This window comes from Cicer arietinum, chromosome 2 (genome assembly GCF_000331145.2).
Source record: "Cicer arietinum cultivar CDC Frontier isolate Library 1 chromosome 2, Cicar.CDCFrontier_v2.0, whole genome shotgun sequence".
In the NCBI taxonomy this organism is placed as follows: Eukaryota; Viridiplantae; Streptophyta; class Magnoliopsida; order Fabales; family Fabaceae; genus Cicer; species Cicer arietinum.
In genome coordinates this window covers 34,516,060-34,533,770 of record NC_021161.2, presented here as the reverse complement: position 1 = coordinate 34,533,770, position 17,711 = coordinate 34,516,060, and positions in this window count along the sequence as shown.

Here is a 17,711-nt window from a genome sequence, read left to right as displayed (position 1 = left end):
TTCTTTTAGACACAGTAGGTGGCGGTGAGGGAGTTTCACTGGTTGAAGATGATGAAGGTGAAGGAGTATGGGCTTGTGTTTGTTTCACGCGGGCCATGGTTGCAAATAGAGGAGATGAGTGAAGATAGAGTTCAGATATAGTTGCAGATATCAGTTGCAGAGACAGAGGAAGAAGATGAAGCAGAGAAAGAAAATATAAATCTGGGTTGAAACAGTGAAGAAATCGATTTAGACCTGTTCGTTTTTATACTTTTACCCTTATCAATCGATTGCCCAATCGATTTGCTTACCGTTACACCGAATCCTTAATCGATTGTGTAATAATGATGTCCAACGGCTAGTAAAAAAGTACGCAACGGTCATTTTCCTAATCGATTCCCAAATCGATTTTCCGTGTTACTTAATCGATGTCCAAATCGATTGTCCCAAAAGTCAAATACTGAACACTTAATCAATCGATGCTCGGGATTTTTACAAAATATTTTCCACAAAATCTGAAGTCTGGGCTAACCAAATCGATTCCCAAATCGATTCTTTAAACAAACAAAGAGCAAACTCGAAATCGATTACTCAATCGATTTAATCCCAAACAAAACTTCTGATTAACTGCCATTGACTCTTTTTCTCTGTCATCAACACAACTATGTTGACCAATCTTTCTTCATTTAATCTTCATTTAATGTTAAAGACAAGATTCTCATACTTGTCTCATTTCACGTGTCTTGAGCATCCACTTTCAAATATCAATCTTGCTTGGTGGATGTCAAGTACACCTGCAAAAACATAATTAATTTTTGGATCTAGGTACCCAATTCAGATTGGGTCCTGGGGGGTCAGTCTTAAACACAGATTCTTTTGCTATCCAAACTTGCTTCCATCCTTGATTGGCTAATTTTTTAAATTTGCAGTTAGACACAAAATGTCCCTTTCTACAACAGAAATGACATTTGCCATCAAAGGATGAATGGTGATTTGGCTTAGTAAAGATATCATACATATTCTTAGCAATAAAAGATTTTTGACCATGTTTGACATTTCTGGTTTGCATATAACCAATACCAGATCTGTTTTTATTTTTTCTTTTGACATGCATATTTGGTGTATATCCTAAACCAGATTTTTCATAAACATGTCTTTGATTGCTAAGTATGACATTTAGCTTATCTTTACTATTTGCAAAATTTAATAAATCAGATTTTAATGATGCAATAGTATCTTCAAGTTCAATGCACTTTGCAGATTTTTCTTGTGAATCCTTTTTCAGTTGTTCACATAAATTTTCAATTTCTTTGTGTTCAACATTCATTTGTTCAAGCATTTTCTTTGTGCTTAACAACTGTTTTATGGATTTCACATAATCATCATGCAATTCATTGAAAGCTTCTTGAAGCTCATCATATGTTGGATTAAATTGCGAACTAACCTCACTGTCAGATTCTGAATTAGTGTGAGCCATGAGACATAAATTCACTTTTTCTTCATCCGAAGAGGCAGAGGACTCATCGTTATCGTTGTCACTCCATGCAATATATGCTCTTTTGGCTTTGTGAGCTCTATTCTTGTTCTTCAGTTTGTAGCATTCCGACTTTGTGTGACCAATCTTACCACATTCGTAGCATGTAACTGTCTTGATGTCACTAGTCTTAGAGCTGGATGGTTTTCTGAATTTGTTATCTTTCTTCTTCAGAAACTTCTTAAATTTCTTGACAAGTGATTCGATTTCTGGTTCTTCATTTTCACTACTGGATCCATCTGAGTAGCTATTTGATTCAGGTTTAGATTGCTTTGCTTGAACCTTCAGAGATAAATCTTTCTTTTTCCTACTTTCAATTTCTGATTCATCCAGTCGTTGTAATTCCATTTCATGTTCCCTCAATTTACCAAATAATGTTGCTGTCGTTATCTTTGCTAGATCCTTAGACTCAGCTATTGCGGTAATCTTGGGCTGCCATTCTCTGGTTAAACATCTCATGATCTTTCCAATCTGCTGTTCATTATCCACATCTTTTCCTAGTGCATGCAGGTTGTTGACTATGTGTGTGAATCTGGTTTGCAAATCGCTGATTGACTCTTCTTTCTTCATGCTAAATAATTCATATTCGTGCATGAGCGTATTCACACGAGCTCTCTTAACATCAGTAGTACCTTCGTGAGTTTCTTGGAGGATGTCCCACATCTCTTTTGCTGACTTGCAATTGGACACTCTAAAGAACTCTTCTGCACATAGGGCGGACGTGATGATGTTCTTAGCCTTCGCATTGAAACCAACCTTCTTCTTGTCTTCATCGGACCAGTCGGCTCTAGGCTTGATAATCATTGAGTTGTCAGTTCCTGCAATCTTGGGAATGTACGGACCGTTTTCAACAGCATCAAGGATATCTATGCCACTTGCTTCCAGAAATATGAGCATTCTTTGCTTCCAGTACATGTAGGCTGTACCGTTGAAAGCTGGTGGTCGAGCTAACGAAGCGCCTTCTCCCAGAACGTCAGTTGAGGCCATCTTCTTATAAGTTTTACCTCTCAAGAAGTTGGCTCTGATACCAATTGTTGGTATCAGTGACCTCGCAATAAAGAAAATATATCAGTTTTCGTTACCAAATTAATCAGTATCAAGCGCACAGCGGAAATTAAATTTTGAGGCATGCAACGTTAGCAATATAGAAAATTAAAGAGAGAGAGTTAGAGAAGAAGACACAGAGATTTATCCTGGTTCGGTTGTTCCACAACAACCTACGTCCAGTCCTGAAAATCCAATCGGATTTCAGATTTTCTTCTCCTTCAATAGAAAGAATCAATTACAAAGATTTTCCAGTTTCCTCCCTGAAACCTATCAATCTCTAATTATATCTTTCCTATTGAATACCCTCTGATCCTTGAAGACACTCAGCAGCCTATCACAGAATCAAAGTGCGACTCTTTCTTGTTGAGTCCTCTCAACCAAGAAAGTAGCCACCAGTTTCGAGCTGGCTTTTCTTGCGTTCTATTTCGTTCAAAGTTTTATTACAGAAAGAATAAAGATTGTAAAACAAAAGGGTCTTCAATCTTTATGAATGTTGCTCTTCACAAATCTGGATATTCATGGATTGTTCTTGAGCACATTATCATTTCTCTTAGATTGTCAACAAACTGTATTGAGATCTGTAATCACAATTATGAAGTTGTTAGTTTGTTGCCATGAACCGTTTTTGAGAGCATAAGAGAAATTATGAAAGTTAGGAAAAAGTTATGTAAAAGTTATGTAAAAGTTTTTAGAAGTTATGAGAATAAAGATTGAAAGACATCTTATATAGTTTCTGAAAAACCAACTACGAAATCGATTTCCCAATCGATTTTGTAAAGTTATAAAATGAGCTAAATCGATTTGCCAATCGATTATCGCGATCTTGGTTTTCTTTAATCTTGAAACTATACAAGCTAATCGATTTACCAATCGATTCTTTAAAACAACACTTTTCAGTAGAACATGTCCAGACCTGTATAAATCGATTGCCTAATCGATTTCTGGGAAACTGTTTTAATAAAACTATTTTCAATCGATTACTCAATCGATTTGCCAAACTTCAGAGTCGATGTATATAACCACAGAGTCGATTTGGTCACAATCTCAGAGTTCACTGTGTTTTCAACAAGTTTATTTCAATCGATTTGCCAATCGATTGTTTTCAAAACAGTGGCTCAGCTATTTGATATCAATCGACTTGTCAATCGCTTTGGTGGCATGTTCCTGAAAAGTTTTTACCTGGTGTTTAGTTCAATCGATTTCCCAATTGATTGCAACCAAACTTAATCAAAATTGAAAGTGTTAACAATTGATTGTCCAATCGATTGTATTTGTCACAGGTGAGGTCATTTTTCAAATGATACTTTGTCAATCGATTTGCCAATCGATTCCCTCAACACTGGAGTGCCACTGTGACTCATTCAATCGATTTACCAATCGATGTGTTACCATCAGGTTTGATTTGTGAAATGTTCAATCGATTTACCAATCGATTTCCTCCAAATCAGAGGCTACTGACTTGTGCATTTTTCATTTTTAATTGATCTAATCGATTGCCTAATCGATTGCACATTCACAAACACTTAGGATTTCCTTACACCCTTGTTGTGAAATCGATTTCCCAATCGATTTACATATTCAGAATTCAACTTTTGTTGATTTCTTGTGTTCCAAGCAATTTGATCCAAGTGTGTAGGGTTTGATTATGGTTCCTGAAATCTTGCTCAATTCAAATATTAGATTTATCATGCATTGTATGAACATTGTTGAATTATTATGTCAAAATTAGGAATCAAAGGATCAAAATCCAACAGAGAAACCTTCTAATTTTTTTTAACAATACTAGCAATTGCTTTGTGCGGAACATTACTATGCGGATTACCTGTTTCTCCATATGTTTACATGTCTCTCTCTTTGGTGTATACTTATCTTTTCTAGGTGTCTACTTTTCTAGACTTTCCTTTATCACAAAAAAATATACACTACATAAAATATTTACATTAATTATAAATTTTTGTCTGATTTGACACAAAGTTTATCCTAAAATTTAAACTCTCGTATAGATAATATTACAATTACTCAAGTATCACAATTTATTTAGAACTAATTACGACTACATTTGATTGATTTACATATATTTCTAATGACTCTCGAAAGAAAGGATACTACAATTTTATATCTCATATTTATGGATTTTACTGATATATTGTTTTGAATATGTACATGCCTTTTTCTTTGCCCATTTTAATATTTTAGAATTTTCATGAGATATTCAATTTATGAACATAATCTTGCTGCAACCTAAAATTTCGAGTGTTTCTAAAATTCAATGGAGTTGCTACCAAAGTTTATTTTAAAATAGGAAAAACATTGGAAAACCCTTTTAAAAAAAGTGGTATTTGAAACCAAATTTTGAGTTCTGGAGTCGATTATGCGTAGGGTTAGCACCCTACGACATCCGCTAAAATACGATTATCTATAATTAATTGTACAAAATTAATGTTAACTGATATAAATTTATTTCTCCTTTTTAAAATGCAAACATAATTTTTTTTAAAAGAATCTAATCAAAAAAGTATATTTAAAACATAGAGGTATAGAGAAAATTTTATTTTTATGCTTGACAACAATGTGATCTTGCTCTTATGTATCTCCTTGTGCAATGGAGAAATCAAAGTTACATAGTTTTTGGGTAGAAAATGGGGATGTGTTGATTGTTTTTTAAAGAAAATGATTAATCTTTGTATCTATGGGATAAAATTGAGTACTTATATACTTTAGTAAAAGTTGTAGCTGTAAGATCCTTATTTTTAAATTCTAATTTATGTATTTTGGGGAATTTTGTGTTGAATTTCTGAGGCTTTTTGGCCAATTTTATGGCATTTTGTGAGTTAAATGTCAAAAATATCTTTTTGGAGACCTGATTAAAATTATTCGTCGATGAATAATTTTATTTAATTACGATGAATCTTTTGTCGAAGAAAAAATTTATGAAATGCAGCATTTTTCTGAAAAATTTATCTGCCTATTAAATTTGGGCGACAGTAGATATTTTTCTGAAAAAGTAGTTTGTGATGTGATGTGAGGTGACAGGCGTAATGATGATTTTTATAAAAATATCTAGATATTTGTTTAGATATTTTATTATTATTATTATTATTATTATTATTATTATTATTATTATTATTATTATTATTATTATTATTATTATTATTATTATTATTATTATTATTATTATTATTATATATAAGAAAGGCAAAGAAAGGAAGCATGTTTCCCTCTGTAGCCGTGCCTTCCTTCTTTTCTTCTTTTCCTTCCCTGTTTCCACCCCAAACCAAAGTTTTGGGTTTTTCTTCAAAAACTCAAATATAAACTTCCATTTTTCTTTGACTTCTAAGCTTTATTTCGCGAAGTGACAGAAGGAAAAGTTCCTCCTCTCCATGCCACGGTTCTAGTGAGCCAACTATGGAAGTGAGGGTGCAAAAGAAAATTTTTACCGTAATTAATCGCAGTGTCGAAATCGGTTGTTAAAATTACAACGGAGGTAAGGGCTCCTTCCAAACATTTAGTTTGCATTTATGACATTATTTGTGATTTTGTGGAATAGAAGTTTGATGTATTTGAGGTGTAAAATTGTGGAAAATGAATTTAATTTATTTATGTCTGAATTAGTTGAATTTGAATTTGATTTGTTTTGAGGTGTGTTTTGTAGTGATTAATATTGGGTGTAAATTGTATGTTCATAATTAATATTATGAATTTTTTAGATGTGATTTAGGTGTGGATTTTGTGGATATTGAATTAATTAAATTTGATGTGTTTGAGTTGTGTAATGAGTTGTTTTCAAATAAATGAGTGTGTATTGAAGCTGAAATTTTACAAAAAATTTAGAGTTGTTAAAGTTGTGAAAAAAAAATTTCAAATTTTAACTAAGTTAAGGTGTTTGAGTAAAAAGATAGATTGAAATTAAAAAGGGTTAGAGTTTAAAATGTTACTATTTTAATTACTCTTGAACTGAGTTTAAAAAGAAAAAAAATATTAGAGTATTTTATTAACTCAAAAATTTTGGTGCTTTAATAGTCGTGTGTGTATTTGAAATTTGGACAATATTTGTTTTATTTAGTTTTAAATAAATAATATAGATTATTTGGTTTTAAAAGTTTGGTGTGTGAGAAAGATTTAATTTTGGGATTTTTGTTGTGTTTGGATTAATTTTATTGTGAACAAATTGTTATAAATATTTATGTTTACGTAGTTAGCTCCTTGAGTCTCGAAAAGGAATCGAGACCGTTGGCATCGAGTTAGCGGTGGGGAGAACTCTGACATATTAATGATTGTGGTGAAAAGAGTAAGAGTATGCTCATGCATTTTATAGTATATGGTAACCGCGATGGGGCCATGGTGATAGTGGTGACCGTGATGGGCCACAGGATGATGCCATGTGAATTGTTGGTTCATCTTATCCTTGCAGGGGTTGTCGCGTCGTGCTGATCTGTGAGAGATTCCACTCTAGAATGTGTTGATATGTGAGCGATTGCACTCTAGAAAGTGGTGCTGGTCTGTGAGCGACTGCACTCTAGTATTTCGTGTTGGTCTGTGAGCGGCTGCACGCTAGTAAATCATGCTGATATGTGAGAGATTGCACTCTAGAAAGTGTTGATCTGTGAGCGATTGCACTCTAGAAAATCGAGCCGGTCTGTGAGCGACTGCACTCTTGTATGTCGTACTGGTCTGTGAGAGACTGCACGCTAGTAAATTGCGCTGGTATGTGAGCGACTGCACTCTTGTATGTCGTGCTGGTCTGTGAGCGACTGCACGCTAGTAAATCGTGTTGATCTGTGAGAGATTGTATTTTGGTAATTAGTACTGGTCTGTGAGAGGCTGTACAATTATGATTTACGCCATTCGAGGAGGGTTTTGGTTTGGAATTCCATAATCATGCATTTTGGCATATACGCATTGCATTAGAGTGATTGGCACGCAAGTCATGTTTGTTATACTATGATGATTGTATATACATATTCGGTTGTTGTTGTGATTTGCCGTAATTGCTTTGAGGTGTGAAGTTGGGTTGATTAGTTTTTGATGTAATTATGTGTTCATAATTGATTTAATGAATATTCGATATGTGATTGAGGTGTGAATTTGTGGAGATTAATTTGGTGTTAATTATGTGATCATAATTGATAACATTAATGTTTGAAGTGTTGATTGATTTAGAGCCATTTTAGAATTGAAAATCTGCATTTTCTCAGTTGTATTCGGCTATGACAGTGCAGTTTGTCAAAACTTCACTTTTCAACATTATTTATGCATTTTTGGACATATGAAAACCCTTTCGAGGAGTATGCTAAGACGAAATGTTCTTTTGAGCATTTGAAAATATAAGAATTTGGCTAAGTGTTATTTGTTAATTTCGGTTGTGACCCTTTACAATTATTGTGGAAATCTAGGCTTTGCCCTCAGATGAGAACCAGGATCGTCCTACCGGTTAGTACTTTGGAGACGGGCATGTAGTTAGGTGGTTGTAGCATGATCAGATTAGGTGGTTGTATAAGGACTAGATGTCTTTCTTTTTTGATTGTATTAATTTCATTTTGGAAGATTGTATTTGTGCTTAAACTGTTTGATGTCTTTTCTTTTGATGGGTCCATGTTCCACTTTTTGATGTGACATGGAGAAAGTTAAAATTCTTGAGGCAATGCTTTTGTACAGGTCTGCCGAGAATACCCCAGGGGTATGAGCTATGTCTGATAGGCCTCATAGCCCCGGTGTATTTTGACGTTTGAATACTTTGGATTTTTATTTCAAAAGCTATTCTGCTGCTTGTAAATATTTGTTGACTTTGTCGTTATGTTATGACTTAAATATTTATCCAAAAGTATTTCCTTCTTTATTCCTTCGTTTTTATGAATTTGTTTTGTAAAAAAAAAATACACTTGGGCTGTTAAAAATCGGGGTGTTACATTGTGGTATCAGAGCTTTGGTTTAGATTGTAGGTCAACATATAGGTTGGGAGTTGTTATCTGATCATGCGTAGGGTTAAGTTGTCTGAGTGTCAGGTCTAGTGTAGTTGTTATATATTGATGTAGTCAGAAATTATTTTTGGAATTATTGCAAGGGGTGTTGAGATTTCTTCTTGATGTTGGTTTTGAGGAAACATTAACGCATCCAAGAAAGGATGACCTTGCAAGAGTCAACGTCAATGGAGATGATCAAATGGTTGAAGCTATGAATAACATGGTTGCTTCTGTTGCTGCATAGACTACTGCAAAGACTCTGCGAGATCTGGAGAAAAGGGAAAATTGAAAAATTTTCGTCGTTACAATCCTCCAAAGTTCAAGGGGGAGGAGAGCCCAGATAAAGCTGACCAGTAGATTCAAGAAGTGGAAAAGATCTTCGAAAAGATTAATTGTCAGGCAAGGTTGAGGCGAATCATGACGACATGGGATTTATGAAGTGGTTCCAAGGACACAAAGGCTATGTTGTTGATGGTAACTCAAAGATCATGGATATGGATATATTAAAGTTAGACTAATATGTGATTTCATGTAAAGATCTAAATGAGAGCTTTTTAAGAAGAGTATTAGGTGTTCGCTTAGTAGATTTCAGGATGAGACTGGATGAAGTTTAATAATTGCCAAAGGGGTGTGAACACCATGGAATTATTGAGAAGACATGCATTCCATTTGGAATAGCGTTTGGTGCTTAGGTGTCAGCGAAAGAGACCTGTATTGAAGTTAAGGGGCTCTGCACAGTAGGGGATAAATACTACCTTGGTTAGATAAAGTATACTTTGAGGAATAGTCGATACCTTGAGGGGTAAAGTCGAGAATTCGAGTTAACCTAGATTCGCGACTCAGATTATTAAGTATGAATCTCATGACGATTATAGGAGTGAGAATATATATATATTTCTTCGATAAGTGACAAATCTCTGTGTGGATTAGGATATGGTAAATATGGATAGTGATATTAGATGAAACTATAGACACGTAAGTGTGAATTTTGAGTGATGTTCGGAAAAACATAAGGAGTTAAGACTTGATGTATTGAACCGCATGTTACTATTAAATGGAATTGAAAGTACATAGTACGAGAATACTTAGAGATTGTAACGATGTAAGCTTTGAGAGTCTATTAAAGGATGGTAATTACTAGAAGAATGTTAATATTTTGATAGGTCAGTGGAATTATTTGAGATTTGATTTGGGACCCTAAGATGGTTGATCTTAAAGTCAATGGTTTAAAATCCACAAGGTTGGATGGAGGATCAAGTAATGCCTAAAACTGGTATAATTGAGGTAGGCAAGTGATAAATAATTTATGTTATGGATAAAAATGTATGAAGATTTACTAAAAAGGTCGTGTTATGATTTGAAGAGTTTTATTAGTAAGATTACTAATACCGTTAGAGTCAACGATGAATACCACCTCATATTGTATCTTAAGATGAAATGGATGGAATTACACGGTGTGATGAGAATTTGGAGATTTCGAGGATCGGATTTTAGGATTTTTTTTAATGATAGAAAATGAAAAAGAAGAAACGTAACAAATGATTTATGGTTTAGATGTTGATCTTGGGAAGTCAAGCGTTAAAATTTCAAATGAGTGTTTCAGTGACTAGATACGATGAAAGGTATGTGGGTCTTTGAGATATTTTACTGCAAATTTATGAGAATGAGGTTTATAGATAATTATTCCTTAGGAGATGCTTATTGGGAATGAATAAGAATCCAAAAAGTGAACCAAATTTTGGAAAATGTGCCAAGAAAACTTGTCGGAACAGCACATGGAGATGTAGCTTATGAAAATTAAGGATTCATGAAAGGATAATCATCAAGCTGCAAATAAAGGACGCGGCAAAATTGAGAAGTATTAAAATGAACGTTGGCAGTAGATGTAGGAGAATTATTTTTGAGTTTGTGCATAATTGCAAAGTATGTAAAAAAAAAAAATTGACTAGTGAAGCGTGAATTTAAGGTGTTAGGCATGAGACAAATGTAGGTCTTAATCAGTGAATGAAATTCAAGTTGGATTTTTGTTGGAGACGTGACTACTGAAATGAAGTACTAAACTGGAAGGAAGTTTTTGTATCATGAGTAGTATAGTTTTGGCATGTTATCGAGAAAAAAATTGAGGAAGCTTAGATCACCAAGGAGATGTGAGGATGGAATTATTAGAGTTATAATTAGAACAACATACGGATAAGAACACTATGGTTTAGCGTAGTTGTGCGACTAAAGAGAAATCAAGGATTTGTGGACCATGGAGACATTTAGGAGTTCTCGGCGGTAATGATTGTTTTGTGCTCTGTGTGTTGATGTCATACTCAGTGTTTCAGTTTGGTACCAAATGGATGATTCGTACCAAGTGGATGTATATGAGGCTATGTGACATAGCTATGGGCGATTGTACTTCGTCGATAGGATCAAAGTTATAGGAAAATAAGGAAAAACTCAGTGGACCTTGAGGAGATTGTTTGACCGTTTGTGCATTAGAATAACCTTAAGTGCAAGTCGCAAAGAGCGTTATTACATTTCGGTTAAGATAGTCTAAGCCACCATCATGGTTGTTGGCTACTTATTGACAAATTGAGGAACTGATCATCCTTAATCTCTTGTTGATAGTAAACAAAATCATGTTGAAGGAAGCATGTTTCCCTTTGTAGCCGCGCCTTCTTTCTTTTCCTTCTCGGCTTCCACCCAAAGCCAAAGTGTTGGGTTTTTCTTCAAAAACTCAAATATAAACCTCCATTTTTCTTTGATTTCTAAGCTTTATTTCGCGAAGTGGCAGAAGGAAAAGTTCCTCTCCACACTACGGTGCTAGTGAGCCAACTATGGAAGGGACGATGCCATGGTAACCGCGATGGGGCCATGGTGATAGTGGTGACCGTGATGGGCCACAGGATGATGCCATGTGAATTGTTGGTTCATCTTATCCTTGTAGGGATTGTCGTGTCGTGCTGATCTGTGAGAGATTGCACTCTAGAATGTGCTAATCTGTGAGCGATTGCACTCTAGAAAGTCGTGTTGGTCTGTGAGCGACTGCACTCTAGTATTTCGTGCTGGTTTGTGAGCGATTGCACGCTAGTAAATCATGCTGATCTGTGAGAGATTGCACTCTAGAATGTGTTGATCTGTGAGCGATTACAGTCTAGAAAATCGTGATGGTCTGTGAGCGACTGCACTATTGTATGTCGTACTGGTCTGTTAGAGACTGCACGCTAGTAAATTGTGCTGGTCTGTGAGCGACTGCACTCTTGTGTGTCGTGTTGGTTTGTGAGTGACTGCACGCTAGTAAATCGTGCTGATCTGTGAGAGATTGTACTTTAGTAATTAGTACTGGTCTGTGAGAGGCTGTACAATTATGATTTACGCCATTCGAGGAGGGTTTTGGTTTGGAATTCCGGAATCATGCATTTTGGCATATACGCATTGCATTAGAGTGTTTGGCACGCGAGCCATGTTTGTTATACTATGATGATTGTATATACATATTCGGTTGTTGTTGTGATTTGCCGTAATTGCTTTGAGGTGTGAAGTTAGGTTGATTAAATTTTGATGTAATTATGTGTTCATAATTGATTTAATGAATATTCGATGTGTGATTGATGTGTGAATTTGTGGAGGTTAATTTGGTGTTAATTATGTGTTCATAATTGATAACATTAATGTTTGAAGTGTTGATTGATTTAGAGCCATTTTAGAATTGAAAATCTGCATTTTCTCAGTTGTATTTGGCTATGACAGTGCAGTTTGTCAAAACTTCATTTTTCAACATTATTTATGCATTTTTGGACATCTGAAAACCCTTTCGAGGAGTATGCTAAGACGAAAGGTTCCTTTGAGCATTTGAAAGTATAAGAATTTTGATAAGTTTTATTTGTTAATTTCGGTTGGTGACCCTTTACAATTATTGTGGAAATCTAGGCTTTGTCCTCAGATGAGAACCTGGATCGTCCTACCGCTTAGTACTTTGGAGACGGGCATGTAGTTTGACATACCTGACTGAAGCTGTGTCAGGAGGATCTTGTGGGGCGCGTGGAGATCACCCGGGTTGTATAGTGTTGTAGCATGATCAAATTAAGTGGTTGTATAAGGACTAGATGTCTTTCTTTTGTGATTGTATTTTTTTCATTTTGGAAGATTGTATCTATGCTTAAACTGTTTGATGTCTTTTCTTTTGATGGGTCCATGTTCCACTTTTTGATGTGACGTGGGGAAAGTTAAAATTCTTGGGGCAATGCTTTGGTACAGGTCTGCCGAGAATACCCCAGGGGTATGAGCTATGTCTGATAGGCCTCATAGCCCCGGTGAATTTTGACGTTTGAATACTTTGGAATTTTATTTCAAAAACTATTATGCTGCTTGTTAATATTTATTGACTTTGTCGTTATGTTATGACTTAAATATTTATCCAAAAGTATTTCTTTCTTTATTCCTTCGTTTTTATGAATTTGTTTTGTAAAAAAAAAAAAAACACTTGCGCTGTTAAAAATCGGGGTGTTACAGTAGCCATTTAAGAAATAAAGAAAAAGCAAACGACACTAAAAAAAGGAATAGAAAGATGGTGTGCACACAAGGAAAAAATTTCAGCTTTTTTAGGAATAAAAAGAAAAGCAAAATAGGCTAAAAAGGGTTAGAAAGATGGGCATGTGCTGCTGTAAAGGTGAAAAACAAGGAGGCTGAAAAGACAGAATGAAGTGCTATTGCTGCCCTAAAATAAAAGAACTAGAAGATAATACCAGAGACAAAAATAGAATCAAAAGCAGAACTAAAGGATACCACCAAAGGCAGAAATAGAACCAGAGGATAACACTAGAGGCAAAACTAAAGAATACCACTAGAGACAGAACCAGAAGATACCACCAGATGCAGAAACGAAACCAGAGGATAACACTAGAGGCATAAATGAAATTAGAGGCAAAACTGGAGGATACCACCAAAGGCAGAACCATAGGATAACACCAAAGGCAGAACCAGATGATAACACAAGAGGCAGAAACAAAATTAGAGGCAGAACCAGAAGATAATACCAAAGGCAGAACCAGAGGAAGAAACTGAGGATACCACCGGAGGCAAAAATGGAAACAGGGGTAGAAACAAAGGATACCACCAGAGGCAGAAACAGAAAATATAGGCATAAATATAAAATAGAGGCAGAATCAGAGGATACCACATAAAACTTTTTATGATTGGCTGGATAAAATTGGAGTACTACAAATCTTATATCTTTTCTCAATTTACATGATGGTCATAGTGGAGACATTTATCAATTCATTGTCAATATGGACATCTTCATTGGCTTGGACATAAGTGTCAACTTCGTACCATTTTGTCAACTTCTTCACTTTGAAGGAAATTCTTTTTATAACTCATGAAAATGTATCAATTGAGAAAAATTGACATTTGAGATTGACAAAACTTGTTTCCGTATGTAATTGTTTAACTTTACACCTCTTTATTGTGTATGTTTCCAACATATATTGTTCTTTCCATTGGATTAGACATATTATTTTAGTCTCTATGTTTTTGAGTCACGTCATCTAGACTCAAAGGAAGTGACAATTCTAATACTTGATTAGCCTTGATTTTCCTTGTAGACGCTTGATCAATTGTGATTTTTTTTATGGCATCTAATGATCAAAGGCTTGGCCCAAAGCCATTTGTTATATCATTGAATATGTGATTCATCTTCGTATTTAGAGGATGACATCACATAGTAATTTGAAAGCATGTTTTAGTTTAGAGCTTATTTGGCACTACACGAAAAATAGGATTTTACAGTGCTTTTTTTATGCCATTTACAGTGTTTTTTTAACAAAAAAAACGCTGTAGAATCGAGTGCTGTAAAAAGATACAACAACCCTTTTTAAAATCAAAATGCGCTATAAAAAAAGTAGATATATGACGCGCTTGTTATGCACCTTTTACAGCGCTTATATGAAAAAGCGCTGTAAAATGTGCATTCAATATATGCATTATTATGCACCTTTTACAGCGCTTTTTCAAATAAGCACTGTAAAATGTGCACTCAATATATGCATTATTATGCACCTTTTACAACGTTTTTTCAAATAAGCGCTGTAAAAGGTGACCTTTTACAGCGCTTGTTCAAAGAAGCACTGTAAAATGTACATTCAAAATATGCATTATTATGCACATTTTACAACGCTTATTCAAATAAGCGCTGTAAAAGGTGCATTCTTATTTTAGTTTTATTTAAAAACGTGGAAAATGAAATTTTTAAAAAGCGCTTTTTGGTTTTTTATGGCATTTTTTTAGAAAGCGTTGTCTTTTAATTTTTTTTCCAAAATCATTTTCATCTAGAATCAGCTCTCAATCAGTTCACACGATCATTTCACAATTAGTACACAAAAACAGAACTATATAACTTAACTTAATTTACACAACAACATAACTATATTCATATACATATTCAAATATTGTACAACAGCACATATTCATATAACTACATATACATATTCAGATATTGTACAACAACACATATTCATATACATATTCAGATACTATGTCTTATTCATATACATATAACTAACACATAATAGAACTAGCTACCATATATTCAGATCCCTTGCAGCATGCTATTTCCCAGCAAATCAAATAATTTGCATTTCAAGCACATACTGAAACTAGTCTTCCTTTAATTCAATTAGATTTTTCTCAGAGTATGTTGGACTGGAATTGTCAAAGTACTGTGCAATATAAAAATTGAACATAAATAAGTTAGAATCAAATATATACATAATTTATATATGAAAATCAAATAATGAAAATACCATACCGTTTCTGGGATAATAGTTTGATTCCTATCAACAATCTCCTTCATGAATCGCAATACATAGTACCCACAATCGATGTTGTTAGTTTGACGAGGGCACTATAAAATAAAACATATAAGTCAATAAAATATTTGTGCATTGATAGTAAAGACATATATTTGTAAATAAAAATTTAAAGGCATATATTTCAAACCTTTATTGGAATCCATGTGATGTTATTAGACTTTTGCTTCGACACTGTAGCACCTCTTTGAGCTCGAAAAACTTGTGAAGCCCTATCGAATAAATAAATGTAATTATTATAGCATTAACAAACATATTATTTATATATATATGTAAGAAATAAATGAATATTACTTACGTGTCGAACATAGTCTTTATATCGGAGTGATTGTTGTAATTGTCGTGCAAGGGATCTAAAGAGTATATAACTTCAGAGGTTGCATTGATTGCAAATAGCACCCAATGTGTCCTACAACAACAAAAATTTGGTTGGCAATTTTGTTTACACAACTAATAAATTAAGATCTCATAAATTAAAAAAAATATAAATAAATATTATATAATTACGTACCCTGAATTATATGGTGCAAAGAACAACTTATCCTTCTCTATATTTCCTAATAAGATATCTACAATGTATTTCTTTACATTCACTGGGTCGAGTTTACACATCGAAAGCATATGCAGAGACAAGAATGAATATCTATTTGACAATCTGCGCGTGCACACCAACTTCTCATACAAAAACCTTCAATGAAAATTTAAAATTAAATTAATTACCAATAAATTTAATTAATTACCAATAAATGCAATTAAAAGTATTTTTTACCTAATGTATAAGCTGATGACAGTAGCACTCAGCTCCTTATGGTTGAGAAGTTCGTATATGTGCTCCTTTTCAAGAAATTCTTCATACTCGTCTTCAAATATAGCTTTATTCATGCTTATGATACGTGAATCGCCGTTGCTGCCCATATTCCTTTTTACTTGGGTGTCAAGACACGACCGTATTTAGCAAGGCATAGTTGACTTATTTTAGGAGCAGCACAGACTGATTTTCCCCGATTCTGTTTTTTAGCAGAAACTTTGGCAGCTTTATTACCCTCCAGCTTTTAAAGTTTTCCAGCTTTATTACCCTCTAATTTTTGAGGTTTGCCAGCTTTATTTTGCTGTGCGGGTGGTTTATTTGATTGAATCTGAAAAAATGAGGTTAAATGTTAGTTTATTGAATCTGAAAAAATGACAAACCTTACGGAATAAATAAGACAAACCTTTTACGGCGATGTAATTGACTCGTTTCTGGGAATCTTCTTATCATTCCCTTTAGGCTTTTTCAGAATCTAAAAATATAAATGTGAAATTAAAGTTAGCAGCGGAAAAAAAATCAGCAATTAAATATACATATCAATTAAACATACATTTCAATTAATTAAACATACCTTATCAAGGGCAACAAGATGTGTGGGCCATGCCACATAACTACCAAATGCTTCGCCCAAAAACTTTATATCTGCATCGTTGTCCGGTATAAGCAACGGTGCATTTGGTTCCAAAGCAATAGCAGGTGATACTTTGACATGGTCCGCAGGGATCGGTGTGTTGTGCAATACTTCTCACGAAGTATTGTACAATGTTCCTTTTCCGACCTTGCGATGAGTAGGGGAGGATAAGTACAACATGCAAGGAGTGACACCCTAAGTCAATGATTAATACATAAGTATGGTTAATACATAAGTAATTACAAAAGTAAGTAATTAATTACCTCGGGAAGACTTTTGAGACCAATGTTGCAACTCACGTTTTCACTCTCCATTTGTATTTCATGTTGGAGCTGATCCGGGAGTTGCTTGTCTTTATTCGTCTTCACCAAGAGTGCAACTTGCTCTGATAAGAGTTTGAGCTTCTCTAATACTTCCTCATTGAATGGATTTTGGCGCTTCTCTTGTGAAAAATAGCTTTTGGGAGTTACGCCAAATCCTTTCCCCCTCACGCGACCGGAATATTCAGGAACATTAAACACTTTACCGATAATGTCCCTGCAACTAGCTTTGTTGTCCTCTTGATTTTCCAAACTTTGTTCGAGATTATCCTAAAATACATGTAGGATTAAAAAGATAAGTTCAATATCATTTTTAAAATACAATGTTAAAAAATATTAAAGTGATAGTATTAAAGTGATAAAATACAATATTAAAAAAATATTAAAGTGATAATATACTTACACAAAATTCTATTACTTTTTGAACATTTTCGTTATCAACCACTTCATCCTTATTTACACGAGCTTCCTTCTACAAGATATGACGATCCAACGGTTGATCGGATTCGGTGTCTTGTTGCTATTCGTTAAGATCATAAACAAAATATTAGTTAGAAACTATAGTTTATAATAAAAATTCC